Genomic DNA, 12,457 nt, shown 5'->3' with positions numbered 1-12,457 from the left:
TATCTAAAAAAGTGGTTGATTTGTTGGAGGAGTTTCTAGATATTTATTTAGATAAATGTACCTGATGGATTAACCTAAGTGAGGAATATTAGTTACCGAATGGACTTGATTCCAAGAGCTAGTTTTCCAAAAAAGGAAGTGCACAGAATGACACCAACTAAAAGTGAAGAGTTGAATAAACAAGTACATGAGTTATTACATAAGCATTTGATTTGAGAGAGTCTAAGTCTATGTGTTGTATCAACAATATTGACACTGAACAAGAATTAAGAATGGAGGATGTGTACGAAATCTCAAGTTATCAACAAGATCACAATCAAGTATAGATTTCTATTACCATGGATAGATGATATTATGGACTATTTGAGTGAAGCTATGTATTTCAAAAAGAGAGTGGGTACCATTAGATTCACATTAGAGAAGGAGATGAGTGGAAGGTTTCTTTCAACACAAGGGAAGGATTGTATGAGTGATTTTAGTCATGCCTTTTGGGCTAACCGATGCATTAAGCACTTTCATGAGGCTCGTGAATGAGGTACTAAAAGAGTTTTTGGGTAAGTTTTTCATTGTTTACCTACATGATATTTTGATCTTTAGTAAGACATTGAAGGAGCATTTGATGCACATTCATAAGGTGTTGGATGAGTTTAGGGAGGAAAAGTTGTTGATAAACTTAAAGAAGTATAGTTTTGTGAAGAAGGAGTTGGTTCTTGGGATTTATAGTATCAACAAAAGGTCTAAAAATAGACCCTAATAAAGTGAAGGATATCCTTGAATGGCCTAATCCAAGGAGTGCAACAAAGGTAAGATATTTATATGGACTAGATAATTTTTACTAAAAGTTTATAAAAGGTTTTAATAGTATTTGTAGACCTTTGACTTAAACAAGTAGATGATATAGAAAATAATTTAAGTTGACTGTAGGAGAAGATAAGAGTTTCAATTTGTTGTAACTGATAGTTATAGAGAAATTTTTTTGACACTTCCTAATTTTAGTAACGTGTTTCAAGTAGATTTTGATGCTAGGGGTACTACAATAAGAGCTATTTTGAGCCAAGAAGGTAGACGTGTCTCTTATTTCAATGAGAAAATGAATGATTCCAAAAGAAAGCATTTTTTTTATGATCAAGAATTTTATGCTATAGTTCAAGCATTGAAGAAGTGGAGAGGCTATGTTCTTCCTGAGGATTTTTTTTTTGTATACCGATCATCAAGCTGTACAATATTTGAATAGTCAAGGAAAATTGAATCAAATGCATTTGAAGTGGGTTGATTTTTTGCAAAGTTATACATTTGTTTTTAAACACGTGAGATGGAAGTCTAATAGAGTTGCATATGCTCTTAGTAGAATAAAAATTTTTTGATAGAAATGTAGATTGAGGTGGTTGGGTTCAAAGAACTCAAGAATTTGTATTTGGAGGATCCTAACTTTGGTGAGGCTTAGAAAGCTTATACAAAACCTATTAAAATTGATAGGAAAAAGTGGTTGGACTTCATAATCTACGATTCTATGTTGTTTAAGGGAAGTCAGTTATGCATTCCCATAAGTTCCATGAGAGAGAATCTCACCAAGGAGAAGCATAGTGGAGGATTGGCTAGAAACTTTGGAAGAAATAAGAGCATTACTTTGGTTGTTGATAATTATCATTGGCCATAGTTGTAGCAAGATTTGAAGAAGTTTTTGTAGTGTTGTAGAGTATGTCAGATGGCAAAAGGAGTGAAGAAAAATATGGGGTTATATCAACCATTACCTATACTTGAGAAGCCATGGGAAGATGTTAGCATGAATTTTGTTCTTGTTTAACCAAGGACATAGCAAGGGCATGATTTGACATTTTTGGTAGTTGAAAATTGTTTTAAATGTCAAATTTCATTTCCTGCAGGAAGATAAGTGATGTTATTCATGTGGCAAAGTCATTTTTAGAGAAGTGGTGAGACTATGTGGTCTACCAAAGAGTATAGCTTTTGATCGAGATACTAAGTTTTTTGGGTATTTCTAGCATACATTGTAGAAGAAATTGAAGATAATTTTGAAGTGCAATTCATCCCATCATCCATAGACTAATGGATAAACAAAGTTGTGAACCAAAGTTTGGGAAATTCACCGAGATGCCTGATTGGAGATAAGCCAAAATGGTGGGATCTAATTTTACCACAAGCATAATTTGCATGCAATGATTTTGTCAAAAGGAGTATTGGTAATTCATAATTCTAGATTTTATAAGGGATCAATCTTAGACATGCTTATGAATTGACACAATTGGATAAAGGAGAGATAAGTAGTGCAGAAGAAAAGATTTTTCTAAATATTTGAAGACCATCCATGAGGAGGTGAGGAAGAACATTACAAAGATGAATACATAGTATAAGGAATTTTAGATTGAAGATGAAGTCATGGTTTATTTGAAGAAGGAGAGATTTTGAGTGAGTACATATAATAAGTTGAAAATGAAAATAATTGCACCATGCAAGATAGTGAAAATGCATGATTTTGGAAATGGCTATGAAGTATATTTGCCAACTAAATTTAATATTTCACAAGTGTTTAACGTTTTAGATTTGACAGGATATTATGATGGAGTATAGTGGAGTATTTCAACATCTACTTCAGCTACATAGGAGATTGAATAGATATTGGATAGTCATGAGGGAAGAAACACAAGGAGCAAAATGTATGAAGCATATCTAGTCAAATGAAAAGGGATGCTAGTAGAGGATTCATCATGGCTAGCATGGGAGGAGGTTGTCAATATTAGTTTTCCTCTAACTACCTAAGATGTGACAAGGCCACTTCTCAATTATCATGGGTGTTTGATGCAGAAGCATCCTAGGTGTAAGGGCAATCTTGCATCACCCAAAAATATTTCTATTTCTAGTTTTCCAATTTTTGTGTTTTGAATAAGACATATTCTTGTATAGAGTTTCTATTTTTGGTAGCTTGATAATTTTAGTAAGTTGGTATTATGTGCTCATATCATTCTAATCACATATGTGGAGGTTCATCTTTGACATATCAACCTGCCTGATGAGTTTTATTGTCATATCATATGTACTGGTGTAGTTATTGCATATTTTTTGGTATGAATTTTGGCTATCCAAAATTTAGATCCTATAATGAAAGTCTAAATGATTCCAAAATGAGGTGAAACCTCATTTAATGAACTTGCACCATAAATTTATGTAGATCTCTATTCAAGGATTCTAGAATGGGGTTATAATAGCCCATCGGGTTAACAATTTTCTAATTATGGTCTCCAAAAGTGGACTCGTCTAAAAATATAATTTGTAAATTATTTTGAGCTGGTCATATATAATAAAGTGTAATGAAATAATATAATATGAGGTTGTTTAGCCTCAAGGGTTAGGGGCTTAGTGTCTAGAACCTTCTTAGGTGGTTAAAAGTGCCTATATAAGGAAGTATGTTATCTAGGGAAATTTTGGATGATAGTCACAACTATGTCTTGTAGACTATTGTAAGGAAGGTTCCCATGTGGGTTTACATATTGCAATTCTATAATTCTGCATTTGTGGCGATTATAAGAAGCCCATATTTTATTCTCTCAATTTGTGTCATTCTTTTTTTTTTTTTTTTTTGTAATATTAAAGGGAGTGTCCTTCATCATAAAGATAATAAGTTGGGTTCTTTAATGGAACTAAGAAAGGAGTAGAGTAAGAGAAAATTTGAGGAATCATAGGAAGGTAGCTTCAAAAATATAGGTTTTTGATAGTGATGATTATATCACTAGAGATGAAGAGGAGGATATCTCTATGCGTGACTCAAACAAGGAAATGAATGGAAGCTAGGTTAGTTAATAGTTAGAAAAAAGGAAAGAAAAATGTTAGAGAAGTATCAAATAAAATAGAGGCTATAGAGGACATGGTCACTAAAGACTTAGATGATGAGATAAATCTCTCTCAAGCAAATAAAGACAAGGTTGGCACAAGCCAAAGTGGGATTGAAGAAGAGGTGGCTTCCATTCTTCAAAAAATAGTGAGAGAAGGAATTTGAGAAGAGTTTATAGAGTGTCATAGTGGTGAAGAAAAAGGATGGGGATATTGAGGAAAAAGCTGAAAAAGGTACAAGCAAGGGATTGGAAATTGAGGTTGGTGAGGAGATCAAGGATGATTATATTAAGAGAAAGATGAATTACAAAGATCAACAGAATATGGGTAAAAGTATTATTAGTGTGGAACCTAATAAACTACAAAAGGATGTGAATGTTGGTGTTTCCAATGAGAAAGGAAACAGTATGGACATATAGATAGATGGTGTTAGGAATAAGCTTGTGTAGGTTATCCTAATCTTGTGGGTTATGAGGATTCTACTACCTCTCAGTAGGAAGTCTATATCTCAAACCCTAGTGGGCCTATTTGAATGCTAAAGAAAAGATCATGAAGGAGTACCCCATTCATCTAGACTAGGAAGACCTCAAAGATGAAATTGATAGCATGTTGGGTGTTCTTTAGACAACTAAAGCCACATACATTTATTCATTTTGAATAAAAAAATGGATGGTGAATGAAGTTTCTAATCTTCCTGTCAAAATAAAAAATATTGAGGATAAAATGAAGAAAAAAGTCAACATTTACAAAGGGAAGCTATTTAAAACTAGGAACATTATCAAAGATATGGCTAATGAAGAAAAGTATAAGGCCATGACAATATTGAAAGCTAAAGATATTATGGATGATAAAATGTTGAACATGATAGACTAAATGGAGAGTAATGAGACTCTTTTTTGGTTTGTTCTCATCCATAATCATGAGGGTCTAAAATTTGTTGCTAGTAGCCTAACATGTATCTATGCTATGTTTGAGAAAAGAATAACAAGATTATCAAAGTGGATATTTAAGAGGACTCAATTGTTGGCCAAAGCAAGGGACTTAGGAAAATAATTTGATGTAGCTTAAAGAAGAAAGCTTCAAAAGAATCTAATGAGCAAGAGCCCTCTAAGATCAATGAAATCAAACTGGCTTTTCAAAGTATGGAGGAACTCAAGATAGAAATTTAAGAGTTCCTAAAAAATGGTTTGATGTATTGCTTTCTATTTTGATTTGTAATTTTTTTCTTGTTATGTTGGTCAAAATTGTTGGTTTTCTTGGATATGTAGTCTTTTGTCCTTATTTTGTTTTCTTTGGGTCTTTCCTATTTTGGTCTAATGAGAGTAAGATCTTAATGAATATCTAATTGTAATGTTGATGTAAAGGGCTTTAGATCCCCTTCAAAACCTATTTTTGAATTCATTGAAAACATTTTCTTATCAATCAATGTTGGTGGGAAGGTACTAACTATTGTAAGTCTCCTTATTCATAAGAAATAGTTTTCCTTCCAAACAACTTAATGTGATCGATGATGTTGAAGTGACATGTCCTCTTTCTCTATGTGAAATTCTTTTGATACATAACTATAAAGTGATAGGCTACACATGGGGGACCTCATGCTTAAACTTCACATATTCAAACTTGTGATCAATGAAAGCATAAAGGCCTATGAGGGCATTGGTCCAACAAGGGTTTGAACCTTGGTGGCTACTTCACCAATAAATTGTTTAAACTACAAGAGTACATGTCCAAGGATGATTATGTTTTATTCCAGTAGCATCTTATAGCCTATAGATAGTTTTTTATTTATTATAGTTGTTCATCTAATAGATTAGTATGGTGTTAAAATTTTCTATAGAGATAATTTTCAAGTGTATATACCTTCAAACTTAGTCTCATATTTAAATTTTTTTTATCAGTAAAAGGCTTTTGTCACTATTTCATTAAATCTTTTAAAACTTACAGTGTTTTTTATCCCCCTTCAAAGTGTGGGCATTGGGGGGAAAATAATGGGGAAGAAAACCCCCAGTATAGCCTAAGACATTAGTGTCATGTCTACTTAATAATAAATTTGCCTCTATTTCTTGGTAGAGATCTTTGAGAAGGCATATATTATCTTACATTTGTGTCAAGTTTAATACATTAATTTACATAGCCTCAACTTGAGGAATCATATCCTTTTTTACCTCAAATGTAAATTTTGAATAACTCCTTTGCAATTGTGCTCATTTATTTTGGTCTTGGTTGGTTACTCATTTACCACTTTATCATGCCGTCACAATTTATAAAATTGTCTTTCAAATCTTTGTAACTATTGAACCTATGAATTATTTTTGACTAAGATTCTTGTTAGTAGATCTTCTAAACCAAATTGATATCAAAACTAAATCTGATTATTCCTTACTATTTATCAAAACTATGATAGTTTATATTTAATGTTTTTAATTTTTGATGAAAATTGTTTATTTTTCTATAATTAAATATAACAAGAAAGGGTGATTATTCTCAATTTATCTACAAATAAAAATAAAAATTAGAAATCTTCATTTAATATGAGTTGAAATTTAAAAAACAATAAATTTGGTTCTATTAACTCTTAATCTATATAGTAAACAAATATAATATCTAACTCACTATTATACTTATTTAAGTTGATAGGTTGATTTTTGATGGACTCTCTACTAGAGTGTTCAAACTTTTAAGCAGTCTTACTCGAGGAAATTCACATTGGGAAACGATGTAAAGTGGAAAGCGGTGGAAACATCCCCCTTCATAGAAAATTTTAGTGGTTTTGGGTTCTATGTTGGAAACATGAAGGAAGAAATAAGGAGCAACATGCATTTCTATGGTTGTTCTAATGATAATTATGTTCACACTCACAAACTTCCGATTAATAATTTTTTTAATAAATATTCCCTAAAATCTTCCTAAATTGATGTTTGTTTCTACTCAATCATTATAACTTCTCACCTATATAGGTGGAGACTTATGTTTTCACCTCACTTTGTACTATTAATTTGTGAGTATTCTAAAAATATTAATTTACATTTGTAATGTTATGAAGTTATTTTATTTTTATTCTTTAAAGACAATTTCTTATTTTCTAATTGGATCGTCATATTTTTGCTAGTGACTTTTTTTATTCTTCTTTTAAAAATTCAAAATATTTCTTGTGAGACCAATAAAAAATAATCAAAAAAATATATTTATGCATTTCTATACTAAAGATAATATAGAGAAATAGAGTAAATTAATAATTTTGATTAAAAAAATTTACAAATTAATATATTTGTTGTTGATTGAAAGTAAACATGAAAAAAAAATATTTATAAAAAATTTAAAATGATTTTATATCAATTTTTCTTTTGTATTATCCACACCAGTTCCTCTCATCCCTAGAGGTCAAATGACAATATTGTCCACCATGTGGGAATTTTGATAATGGTGTGTATGTTCCAAACAAACAATGTGATAAATAGTCATTTGCATAGGTAACTTCAATGAAGAGGAAAAGTTTTTTTTTAAATGACTATGTATGTACCAATGAGATGGATACAAAGGATGTTAACATTGAATTTCATATTATGTACTATCTAATAGACCTCACAATAAAATGTTACACGATATCCTCAAAAAGATTTAAGGCTTGAATTGTATTTCCTTCTAGCCTAAGTTATATATATTTTTCTTTATTTGTGTTTTGTTGCATGTTTCACTTTGTATGGTCAGAAATTCACTTTTTAGTAATAAAAAAATGTGTCATGGTTGTATGATCACTTTTTTATCTTTCCATTGTCAATTTTGTTTTTATTTGTCCAAGAATGTTATTTGAAAAAAAAACATAATATACTCTTGAACATTGAAAAGTATTTATGTTTCTATTGATGTTGAATATTCAATCATTAATAATAAAGAATTGTGTACTAAGATTTTAATATGACTAATGTGTCTTGTAATAGATATGGTGCATTTCCTATAAGGAAGGCAATAAAAAAAGAGATATTTGGTATGACATGTAAGATAAATTGTGGTTCATTTATCCCATCTTCATCATCTCTGGGATCATAACAACCTTGAGATTCAATAAGACTCAAAAATGCTTGATATAGACATTGTATTAACACAAATATTTTCCACCTTTATCAATTATTATTTATTTCATGTAGAGCCTCTATCAAATGATATCTATTTCAATTAGACTTCATACTAAAATTCATCAAATTGCAATTATAGAACTTAATAATAGGAAGCCTTTTCTCGTAAATATGTCACTTTCTACATTTTTTTTTTGCAAGTAGCCCTCTTTTATTTTCAATCACATTAGGCCACCACCACAAAAATCTACCAAGCCATTAAATTTTGAGGATTCAACTTTTTCTATTATCTTACAACTACATTCTCCCAATCTATATGACCCAAAAACTTGCAAATAATCATACAACCAATTTTAGTTAAGATAAATATCATCTTCACTAGCTAAAAATTGATAATAGTTGTTATGAAAGTTTTCTAGGTTTTATGTGCTCACATTACATCCCAAGCTTGTGAAAATATTAAAATTTAATAACATTTGATTAAGTGCCTAAAAATTATTTAATATATTTTCAAGCACCATGAGAAAATATTTATAGCTTAAGAGAAAAATCTTAAACAAGATGATAAATTTTTTATTAAGTAGTAATGGGTCAAAGCCTAGATTAAATATTATTTGTTAAGATTAATTATTATTATATGTTAAGCTTGAATAGACTTAAATGCAATACATCCAAAGATGAGATGCTCACAACTTACAATTGTACTCTAGATCATTTCCTTAAACAAGACAATAAATCACAGCAATGCTTAAATATTATTCCTTTTCAAAATTATAACTCTCAATGAATCCTCTATGACTAGTTCCTCAACAAGAAAGACCTTCATGATTTATCTTCTACCATATCCAATATCAAAAGATCCTATCCCTAACAAAATTCCATGTGAATAATATGAAAAATCATTAATGATTTGGTTATGATCTTTTAGGAATAGAGAGACATAAATAAAAATTACATGCAAATATAACCAATATCACAAAGTAATAAATCATAGTGAAGAGAATACATGACACAAAGCCTTAGCATAGTTCACCCAATCCTTGGGCTATGTCCACCAAACAACAAGTCCAATATTCTTATTATCTAGTGATTTCAACTTGATTACAATCTGCAATCCCTTGCAACTTAATACTACCCCAAGAAGTTACTAAATCATCATAAGTAAAATCCCTAATCCTAAGTCATTTTATACAAGAATTCTCTTCCTTTCAAACTTAGGGCTAGAATAAGATGTCCAAAAAGAAAAAATAACTCTGGACACACTTTTACAATAGTAAATTCATTTTTAGCTTCAGGGACGCTATCCCTTGACCCTTCTTTATATCGTGACAAGGAGCATGCTTGAGGTGTGACCTCACCTTGGACACTACCCTTAGACCCCAAAGGGGGCATTGTTCCTCAACCCCTAGCATGGGGGTGCTTCCCCCAAACCCCCATAGGAAAAAATATAAGGAAATCACACAAAATGAAGTGAGGAAAAATTAACCTCTGAGTTTTATTAGACTCCACATAACAACAATATCTCACTTGGAAATTGATTAGACTCCTCAAAAATAACCTCCCACTTGGAGACTAATCAAATTACTTGTATTGTCTTAAATTTGAAGTACTCCAATTTGATGATTTTTTAGTACCTATTTAATGTGAGATCATCAATCTCTTTCAACCGTTCCTTATTTCTTCCCCTTTTTATCCTTTCTCCTAGGTGGAATTAGGGTAAAGCCAAATATATCCTCTTTAAATCCCCTATTTTTATGGCATTAATATCTTGGTAGGATCTATCCTCCTAGGTCCTCCCCTTCATTTAACCACTTGGAATATGTTTTCCACACTAAAATGGCTTTATCTTGGACCCTATGATTGATTTTGGGGTGCTAAGACCTATTTTGGAATCATGAAGGGATCCCAAAGGTTCTAGAGCCAAGATATCATGGGCACAATACACTGTTGATCAATCAAGAACACAGTGTGCCCCCAATGGAATAATCAAGGCCATAATGCACCTCTTATTGGCCGTTATGTCTAGATACCTTTAGGGTGTTAATTCCTAGGTAGGTTAGCCTACAAGAGTTAGTTAATTATGACCTCTATATAAACCTATTTATTTCCTCATTTTCACATCATGCATTCACAATATCAAGCACAAATTCTCAAGATTTCAAGTACTCAATCATTTTAATCTTTAAGAAATTCCTCCATTGAAGATCAAGGATTCAAGCATTCAAGAAATTGTGGGAGCCATCTTCAAGATCTTTGTCAATCCATTCAAGATCCTTTGTTGTATCTTCCACATCCATTCATCTTCTTGGTCCAAATCAATTATTGAAATAATCACACTATATTTGATTCAAGAGATCCTACTATTATAAGGTTGTGAATTGCATATTGATGAATAAGTTGTAGATCTAAGTACCCTTTTGACATTTTACATAACTACAAAATTAGAATCATCATCACACTCATTCTATCAAGGTTGACTCGATCAACTATGATGCTCTAGTTTGACCCTAATTATCTAATCTTCCCCTGACATATCATTGAAAGATTTTTGGATTTTGTTCATAGTAGAGCTTTCTGTCTACAATAAGGGAGTCAATCCTTTTTAAGGTTGTTTAACAACCCATTTTCAGGTTTGTATTTCAAAAGGTAAGTTTCCATTCCTTCTCTCTTTAAATACACTTTTCCATTTCCTTGCACTTTACTCTTATATTGCATATCTAGTTAATTACTCTTTGTAGCTCTTGCTATATTAGAGTTTAAGGACTTTTTCATTCTTTTTGCAACCCAATAATCTTTAGATATTTGTCTGCATTAATGCTCCTTTATCACTCGGTTGGAACTAATCTTCTTATATCTAGTTACTTTAGAGTTGGAATTGAAAGAATCAATGTCCTTAACTTCCCTTTGAGGTACAAGGTTAGTCAACCACCCCTTGAAGTGTGAAGTATTTGAGACCTATTGCAATTGCTTCACATTTCCCCTTGTAGTAGATTTTCATATCTTTGATTGTTGTACCTCTTCTTTGTGCATCTTGGTCTACTGTTGTTTGCATTAGTAGCATTTAGATCTTCTTAGCTAGCTCTCTTTTTCATGGAATTTGCAACATTGAGTATGTATTTTTCATGCTTTGCTGTTCAAATTTTATTGGATGTTCTATACACTTTAATGAAAAAATGATTAGGTGGATTTACTCTATATGTGCTTCCATTTTTCCTATGTTGCACAATTTATTTAGAACATATTCCAAGCATCATCCCATTTTCTTTGACATCAAACACCATCCTCCTATCAACTTACCTTTACAATATGATCTTCCTTTTTATGGATATTAGTGGTAGATAGATATTTTCCCTTCTCCTCCTTTAGGCCTTGACTATGGGGACACATTGGTTGAGGATGCTTCTATAACTTCATTCAATCATATTGCCTTTGTGGATCTTCCTTTAACTCATGATTATTATTCTTCTATAGTGTACTTTATTGATAGAGACATTCCCTTTATTGATAATGTCACTATTTGGGATGAACCTCTAAACAAGGATGTTGATTATTCTCTTCCTCATGATAAAGATAGAATGTTTATTGATGCCTTTTATTTTCACCATGACTATTTCATCTTCTCCTATGACATATCTTAGCTAGATTTGAGAGCAAGAAGAAGATATTATATACACTTTTATAAATTTGACCTTACCTTCATTTAACACTCCTAGTAAAGAAAAAATATTAATAGGCATCCATAATCTCTATTCTAAGGATTCTTTAGGAAAATAGGATACTAGCCATCTCCTTAATGTTCACCCTTCTAGTTTAGAGTTTATGGAGATGCAAGATCTTAATAAAGTTGATGTTTCTCAACCTATCCTCACTATTAAAGGTTACCCTCTTCTCACTCTTAAATATTATCCTCCTATAACTATTAAGGGAATATCTAGTGATCCTTTGGATTCTCAAGAAGTGTCTCACATCTATCATACAAGAAATGATCCTTAACCTACTACTTTTCTTCCACTTTCTCAATCCATTATTCCTCCTCCACCTCATATTCCTTAGAAGATTGGGTTGGATTATGATTTGGTGTTGTAATTATGTAAAACCCCCACCAAGATTTTTCTTTTGGAACTTATATACACATCTCTTACATTCCTTGAAGACTTGAAAAAGCTTTATCCAATCTCTCCATTTCACCTTCTAATCAAGATAAAATCAACACCTTCTTACAAATCATGCATACTACACTTATCCCACCTTCAATTTTGTTTACTCATGAATATTTGTAGTATGGATATGTTAAAGGCTATGAATGTTGATCTTTCAACTATTCAGCCTGATGATGTTCATGTTCAAGGATTTGATAACATTGCTCAAAAAAATTTGGGTATTATAACATGATCTATTAAAGTGGTTCTGGTGATATTGGGTATTCCTATAGTTGCTATGCCTAACCCTCTCACTTATAACCTTCTTTTGTGATGATCTTGGTTATATTCTGTGAGGCCTCACCCGATCCATCATAGTACCAATGAGATAATTGCATTACG

Source organism: Cupressus sempervirens, chromosome 10, assembly GCF_028749045.1.
Source record: "Cupressus sempervirens isolate cs-2001-9-10 chromosome 10, ASM2874904v1, whole genome shotgun sequence".
NCBI lineage: Eukaryota > Viridiplantae > Streptophyta > Pinopsida > Cupressales > Cupressaceae > Cupressus > Cupressus sempervirens.
The sequence above is the reverse complement of the archived record's forward strand: the minus strand, read 5'-3'. Positions refer to the sequence as shown.